Source organism: Solea senegalensis, linkage group LG2 (genome assembly GCF_019176455.1).
Source record: "Solea senegalensis isolate Sse05_10M linkage group LG2, IFAPA_SoseM_1, whole genome shotgun sequence".
NCBI classification, from domain to species: Eukaryota; Metazoa; Chordata; class Actinopteri; order Pleuronectiformes; family Soleidae; genus Solea; species Solea senegalensis.
In genome coordinates this window covers 21,653,009-21,660,851 of record NC_058022.1, presented here as the reverse complement: position 1 = coordinate 21,660,851, position 7,843 = coordinate 21,653,009, and the positions used below count along the sequence as shown (strand labels likewise).

The 7,843-nt window shown below is 43.3% G+C and overlaps 1 pseudogene; it reads right to left on the bottom strand.

The window, feature by feature from the left end:
• Nucleotides 1–277: 277 nt before the first annotated feature.
• On the bottom strand, nt 278–2,781 carry LOC122785324 (annotated as a pseudogene).
• Between the last annotated feature and the right edge of the window lie 5,062 nt (nt 2,782–7,843).

The following is a 7,843-nucleotide window of genomic DNA, read 5'->3' as shown; positions in this document are numbered from 1 at the left end:
CAGTCAAAGCTCTGCGCCTTCCCATTTAATCTCTGGTGCCCCACTAAGGGGGCTTGGACCCCAGGTTGGGAACCATGGCCTTAGACGACCCACAAAAGTCCTGGGGCCTCATGTATTACATTACATTACATGTCATTTCGCAGACGCTTTTATCCAAAGCGACTTTCAATAAGTGCATTTAAACATTTGGGTACAAATAAGAGCTAGAAGTAAGTAAGAGCTTCAGGTAAGCCATACTAAGAAGTGCTAGTCATAAGTGCTTGTTGTCGTTGTTGTCTTAGTTGAAGTAGAGTCGGAAGAAATGTGTTTTTAGTCGGCGGTGGAAGATGTGGAGGCTTTCCGCTGTCTGGATGTTAATGGGGAGCTTGTTCCACCATTTGGGAGCTAGGACAGTGAAAAGTCTGTCTTAACAGAGTTCTGCGAATGCCTCTGCGATCCTCTCAGTGAGGGGGCAGCGAGCCGGTTTGCCGATGCAGAGCGGAGTGGGCGGGCTGGGGTGTAGGTTTTGATCATGTCCTGGACCGGTTCCGTTTGTAGCATGGAAAGCAAGCACTAGAGTCTTGAAGCGGATGCGAGCAGCTACAGGAAGCCAGTGAAGGGAGCGCAGGAGTGGTGTAGTGTGGGAAAATTTTGGTAAGTTGAAGACCAGTCGAGCTGCTGCATTCTGGATGAGTTGCAGAGGTCGTATGGCACACACAGGGAGACCAGCCAGGAGGGAGTTGCAGTAGTCCAAGCGTGAGATGACAAGAGCCTGGACCAGAACCTTTGCTGCCTTCTGGGTTAGATCATCCTTCTGATGTTGTGCAACATGTATCTGCAAGATCGAACTGTTGCAGCAATGTTGGCAGTGAAGGAGAGATGGCCATCAAGTGTCACACCCAGGTTCCTTGCGGTATGAGAAGGAGTTACCACAGAGTTGTCGAGGGTGATGGTTAGGTCTGTGGTGGGAGAGCCCTTTCCTGGGAGAAAAAGAAACTCAGTCTTGTCGAGATTGAGTTTCAGTTGATGGTCAGACATCCACTGAGAGATTTCGGTCAGACAAGCGGAGATCCGTTCTGCTACATGTGTGTCGGAGCTGGGAAAAGAGAGAATGAGTTGGGTGTCATTGGTGGAGCTGTGATAGGAAAAACCATGAGAGTGAATAACAGAACCAAGAGAGTTGGTGTGTAGAGAGAAGAGGAGAGGGCCCAACCCTGTGGGACTCCAGTAGCTAGAGGACAGGGTTCCGACACGGATCCTCTCCAGGTTACTCTGTATGTTAGAATTTGAAGATAGGACGAGAGTAGGGTAAGTGCAGAGCCTGAGACACCTAGTTCTTGAAGGGAGGAATTAAGGATCTGGTGGTTAACTGTGTCAAACGCTGCAGAAAGGTCCAACAGGATGAGCACAGAGGAGAGAGAGGCAGCCCTGGCAGTGTGGAGTTGCTCAGTGACAGCAAGAAGTGCAGTTTCGGTCAAGTGACCTGCTTTCAAACCAGACTGAAGAGGATCAAGAAGGTTGTTCCGGTGAAGGTAGGAAGAGAGTTGATTAAAGATAGCGCGCTCCAGAGTTGGAGAGAAAAAGAAGAAGAGAGACAGGTCTGTAGTTATTTACTTCAAGACGGGTCAAGGGTGTTTTTTTTTTAGGAGGGGGGTCACTCTGGCCTCTTTAAGAGAGTCCGGAAAGCAACCAGATGATAGAGGTGTTAATGAGATGAGGAGGGAGGTTAGAGAAGATCGAGAAAAGTTTTTTGGGGTTAGAGAAAGAGGATTGGATTTTAGTCTGATAGAAAGATTGTTTGGCCGCAGAGATAGTGAAGGTGGAGAGAAGAGAATGATAGGAAAGCAGGTTGTCAGGGTGTTTTGATTTCCTCCATTCCTTTCTGCTGCCCGTATCGTGGCTGTCACAGCACGCACTGAGTCAGACAGCCACGGGGCTGGGGAGGACTTACGAACCCACTGTGAAGTAAGAGGACAGAGTAGAGAGGAAGGTATCTGTGGCAGAGTTGGGATGCATGAGGGAGAAGGAGTCAGCTGAAGGAAGTGCTGATAGAACAGGTGAGGAGAGAGAGGAGGGAGAGAGAGAGCGAATGTTACAACGGACAAGTGCAATATCTGATGAGATCATCAGATTGGGAGAGTGGGAGAGAGTAGGATATGAAGAAATGATCAGAGACATGAAGTGGAGTTACCTTGAGGTCGGAGGTGGAGCAGTTTCTGGTGAAGATGAGGTCAAGGTGGTTTCCAGCTTTGTGAGTTGGTGGAGAAGGAGCAAGTGAGAGAGAAAGAGACGAAAGTAGAAGAAGTAGAACGGATGACTTCTCTGTTGTTGAAGTCACCAAGAAGAACAAGTGGTGGGCCATTTTCTGGGATGTTTGAGAGGAGGACATCTAGTTCCTCCAAGAAGTGTCCCAATGGGCCTGGTGGACGGTAGATGACAACAATGATTAGTTTTACTGGGTGAGTTACAGTTACAGCATGAAATTCGAACGACTGTGAAGAGAAGTGTGGCAGTGGGTAAAGAGTGAAAGTCCAGTTGGGGTTGATGAGCAGACCTGTCCCGCCACCTCTTCCAGTGGATCTGGGTGTGTTGGAGAAGGAGTGGGCGGAGGAGAGAGCCACAGGGGTGGCTGTGTGGGAGGGTGTTATCCAAGTCTCAGTGAGAGCAGAAGTCCAGGCATTGCTCAGTAGCAAAGCCAGAGATGAACTCAGTCTTGCAGGTAGCTGACTGGCAGTTCCACAGGCCCCCTGCAACAAGGTGTTGGATGTGTGTGGAGCGGGTGGGATAGATAAGTGAGGACAGGTTACGGTGATGCTGTGAGTGATTGTGATGTTTGTAATATCTATGAGAAGAAACATGAACAAGAATGGGAAAAGTGCACATATGTGAAAGGTAGAAAACACTTGCAGACAGGTACTTAGCCTCGTTAGACTCCGGTTTAGACTCCTTTGTCTTTGTCTTCCTGAGTCTGCCGCTGAAGCGAGTGCTGCTTTTTAAAAGACACCTGATTAGGTGCTGATTGGTGCAGCTGTGTGGCCACTCCCTGTAGCCAATGAAACTTCAGTGAAGCTTTTTTCTAAAAGAAAACACCTGATTAGGGGCTGTGCACTGTATAAAAGAGTGCACAGCTTTCAAACTGAAAGATGATGTATGCACAAAATGTATTTATTTTTTAAGTACATATGCAAAGAAAATCTCAGCTTTATAAAACCGTGCTTACGCCGAGAACTGCGCACCTTTTCTTTATACATCCCCCCATCTAACGTGAAACTGAGCGGAGGTGAATGAGTAACACACCTGATTCCTTCTTCCTGAAGAACTAGGACAGAGGCAACAAAAAAGGAGGATCACGGCGACTGCTCTCATATTAATATTAATTTTAATATTGATGTGTTAAAAAAATGTAACTTTAGACATGACTTATCCGTGTGAGCTGAATTTGTGTCACACGTCCTCATCGACACACACTCTGCACAGAATAAGCAGACAGAGCTCACTGAGTAACGATGTATTACTGTCACTGATTGTGTTGTGGAAGCTGGGGAGGGAGGAAGAGGGAGGAAAAAGATGCCAGTGTGCTGGTGTCTCCAGCGGCTGACAAGCGCCCACCTACATCGCCTGTAAAAGGCGTAGTGGTGGCGGAATAACTTTTTTTGCTGTTAATTCGTTATCGTATGGATTAAAATGGGATAAAGAAAATGTTCTACTCACCGTTCAAGTCCAGTTTTCTTACAACAAATGAGTCCGTAACTTTATTTTGGAGCAATTAAAACATTATAGACTGATGTGTGTTCATGTTTGTAGTGTGTGTGTGTGTGTGTGTGTTCGCGCGGGGTCAGTTTCGTCTTCAATGTCTAATCTGATGTTATCCACATACGTTCAAATATATTTGGTGTATCAGTATTATCACAGAGAAATCCATTTTTGTCACTGCAGACACATTAATAATATTATTTTGAACTACTGTGATAGGTTTCAGAGCTTAATATTGAAATTCTCATGGCAGCTCGAGTTTGTGCTGTGATCCGCAAACTTCCACACCAAGTACATTTTTATTCATGCAGTATGTGAGTGAAAGCAAGCGTATGCCGTCTCTTTGTGCGTACACATGGTTTATACATGAGGCCCCTGAAGAAGTCACTTTAAGTGGCTTTTTGGGAGTGATGGTGGATCTGTGGGAGAGCAAGTCATCTTTCAACTTGCTGATGTGTCCTTGGGCAAGACCTCATGTTGCTCCTGATGTTAAATTGTCAACATACTGATATATATAGGGCTTCTTCATGGTTTTTCATTCGGTATGCAACATTACATTACATTACACCTAAAGTAAGGGGCTCTGTTTGTAGTAACATTCCCTTTTATGTATTTCTACAATTAAAAGGCTATTGAGCAGTCTAGTGAAACACAGCCATGCCCAGTGAAAGAATGTTGCAGTGCCATTGTTGCATCTGACAGCCCAAAGCTGTTGCAATGACAACAATGGCCTTTGAGGCAGGTGACAGGTGTGATAAATAACCCTGTCTGCAACCCCACAGATGCCTTTGAGCACGCTGCCTTACACGGTTAATAAGGTGTGAGGTGAGCTGCAGGGTTGCTGTCAGGGCAGCAGGACGAGCAATGTCAGGTCTGGTATTTGTGCTGGTGAATTCTAAAGCCTGGGTGTCTGGTCCAGGGATGTGTCAGTGGCTCAAAGGTTTGTGTCATGCCAAGCAGACAAGAACAAGGCTGCAATGCCTTGACATGCAATCTTCTCTCAGGAGCATGATGGAGGGAGTGTGGGTGGGTGATTTGTGCTTGTAAAAAAGAGGAAGAAAGGCTGTGTGGCTCAACCTGTGTGTTTCATGAAATAAATAAAAATAAAATAGCAGGAGTTGTTTTACTGCATTAGATGATCAAACCAACAATTTTTGTGGGTGATGAATCATTAATTTCATCTAAAAAATTCCACACCATGGAGTTCAGTGACAAGGTTACAGTGGTTACTGTTTTGTATCTTTTACTTTGATCAGTCTTTAAATAATGGTTCAATTGATCTGACTGATTCATGGCATTCAGCAGGAATTTGCTTCTTAGTGCTGTATCAGAAATGATGCAGAAATCTATAATGCTGCTAAAATATGGAACAGACAACGGTTTTTGCATTCAAAGAAAAACGACTTGGTGGCTCAAGTTGGGGTTTGCCAACTTCAAGGAAGATGTCAATAAGAAATTACAAGCAAAAGAGAAATATCAGTGAGTCCCAGGTGTGAATTGAGGAGCCAGAGACGGTCAACATGGAAACTAAAGAAGCTCTGTTGTCAAGACTCTGTGAATAGAGAAAGTAACAGGAAAAGTTAACCGACCTGCAGGGAAGGTCCCAGAGAAATAACGAGAGGTTATTCTGGGTCCCGGAGGGCGCATTTATGTTTCAGTTGGAGGACAGGCTGGAAGGAGCTACTGCAGAGGGAGCTGACCTTGATGGAGGGGACCGGTCTGCCCATTCAGCGGGAACACCGGACAGTTGCTAAGACACCCGGACATGGAGAGATGCTGCGATCCATAATTGTCAACTTCTTCGACATGAAAGAGATGATTCTGAGACAGGCCTGGAAGAAACGACGCCCCCACTGAAATTAAAAAGACTATAAAGGATAAAGGCATAAGGTTCCAGGTGCCCCTAACACGGATCAGAAACCACTGGACTGAAGGGCTCCGGGTTTATGACAGTCTGCAAGAGGCAGCAAAAGATTTGAGGAAAAGGGGAATGGAGGTGCGGCTGAAGAAGGGTGACGAGGCATGCACTACGGAGGACTGGATATAACGTTGCAATGGCAACAGGTCGGAGAATCAGGACCACAAAGAGTGCTATCTCAGTGCGTAATAGTAAAGTTGCTGAAGTTTCGGAGGATCAAGGACACAGTGAACACCTGAGACACTTGAGGTAGAGTTGGGAGTGAGTCAGCATCCTAAAATAGCCTTGAAATTATAATTTGATAATTTGCCATAGCACAATACTCTGTTCATAACTTAAATTTTAAAAAAGAAACTGTGATACTGTGCAAAACTTGGGAGGCTTGTATTATGTTTTGTTTCATTTTTTGTAGTATTATTATACACATTATGTAGTAGTATACAGTCTAGAGACAAGGACATGGCTCTCCTCCCAGTGCTGGAGGATTTTCCCCTCCTCTTCCAAAAAGGACATGTGCTTAGGGCACATGTGTCAAACTGGTGGCCCGCCCACCACTGTGCAAGGTGATGGAATGGAGACAGAATATAGGACTAAATGTATTTGCCGGAAATATTTTTAGAATAGTAATAAGACATTCGGTTGTAATCATTGCTTTATTAAATGTATTACACTCAACATGACATTACATATATATTTAAGCTGTTTTAAACACAGTTAACCTTGTCATTATTTGCTAAATTTTCAATTTAATTCTCAGTTTTTGTGCATCATAAATATGTTTTTATTGTGAATCATTTTATATCAAAACAAGCACTTTTGATGCAATTCTGTCTAATATCATAATGAATATCTTATATTGCCCACCGGCTACTAAATTGTTGTTTTTTCCATTTTTTTTCCTCTATGTCGGCCCCAGCTTAACCAGACCAGATGCTTAATGGCCCCCAGGTCATTTGAGTTTGACACCCCTGGCTTAGGGAGTGTAGCCCACTCCCTAAGCCCACTGCTAACCACTACTGTGTGGCCCTGTGAGGGGGGTAGTTGTCTTAATTTCAAACACAACAAAATTTGAGACCCTGAAGGAAATAAAAGACAAAGACGGGAGATACATTTTGGTAAAGGGGAAAATTGAAGATCAGTTGGTCACACTTGTAAATTTCTGTGCACCTCCGGACTGTGATAAAGTTTTTTTCTAAGAATTTATTTGAGGTTATTGCTCAGGAAACCAAAGGGATACTGATATGTGGAGGTGATTTAAATACTTCACTTAATCAGACTATAGACAAAACTAGTACAAAAAAAGCTGTAAAATACAATTGGCTTGAGATATAAATATGATACTGTCAGAATTGGGAATTATAGATATTTGGAGGGCATTACATATACTTGAGGATTATACCTTTTATTCAGCTCCTCATGCAGTATATAGAAGAATAGATTATTTTTCATCAATGTAGTCGATAGATTTAGAGTAGAAGAGTATGAGATAGGGGTTGCAGATCTATCAAATCATAGCATCCTCCACCTAACACTAAATTTGAACAGAAGGAAAAGAAATACAGAATGAATGTCGGCACACTAAATGATCCAGGATTTGTCAAAAAAGGAATTCATTTTATACAGAAAAAAGAATGATAATAGGGAAGTAGATAACACAATTCTTCTTGATGCCAGCAATTATGCGGGGAAAACTCATATCAACAACAGCATTCCGAAAGCTAGGTTAGAATTATTTAAGAAATATAATATTTGTGAACTTAAAAATGTGGACTCAAATGACCCAGGCATTCTCCAACAAATCCAAGATGTGAAGACAACAGTGAATGAGATTCTAGGAAATTGAGTAGCAAGAAAAATTTGATTCCTTAAACAAACATACAATAATAAAACAATCAGGCTCCAAAGCAACACAAATATTAATGAATAAGGAAGCAACAGCTCAAGAATACAATCAACAAAATTATAGACCCCACAAACAAAACACTAGAAATTGAACCAGAAAAAATAGATAAAATATTCAAAAACTATTACACACAGCCGGCAGCAAAGGAATCAATCAGAAACTCCCTAAATCCATTAGATCTACCAGCAATAGGGGAAAAGCAAAATGAATATCTGAATTCAACGGTGGGGAGCACGGTGGGGGAGCAAAATGTAGATCACACACATGTTTTTTGGGAATGTGCACAAATG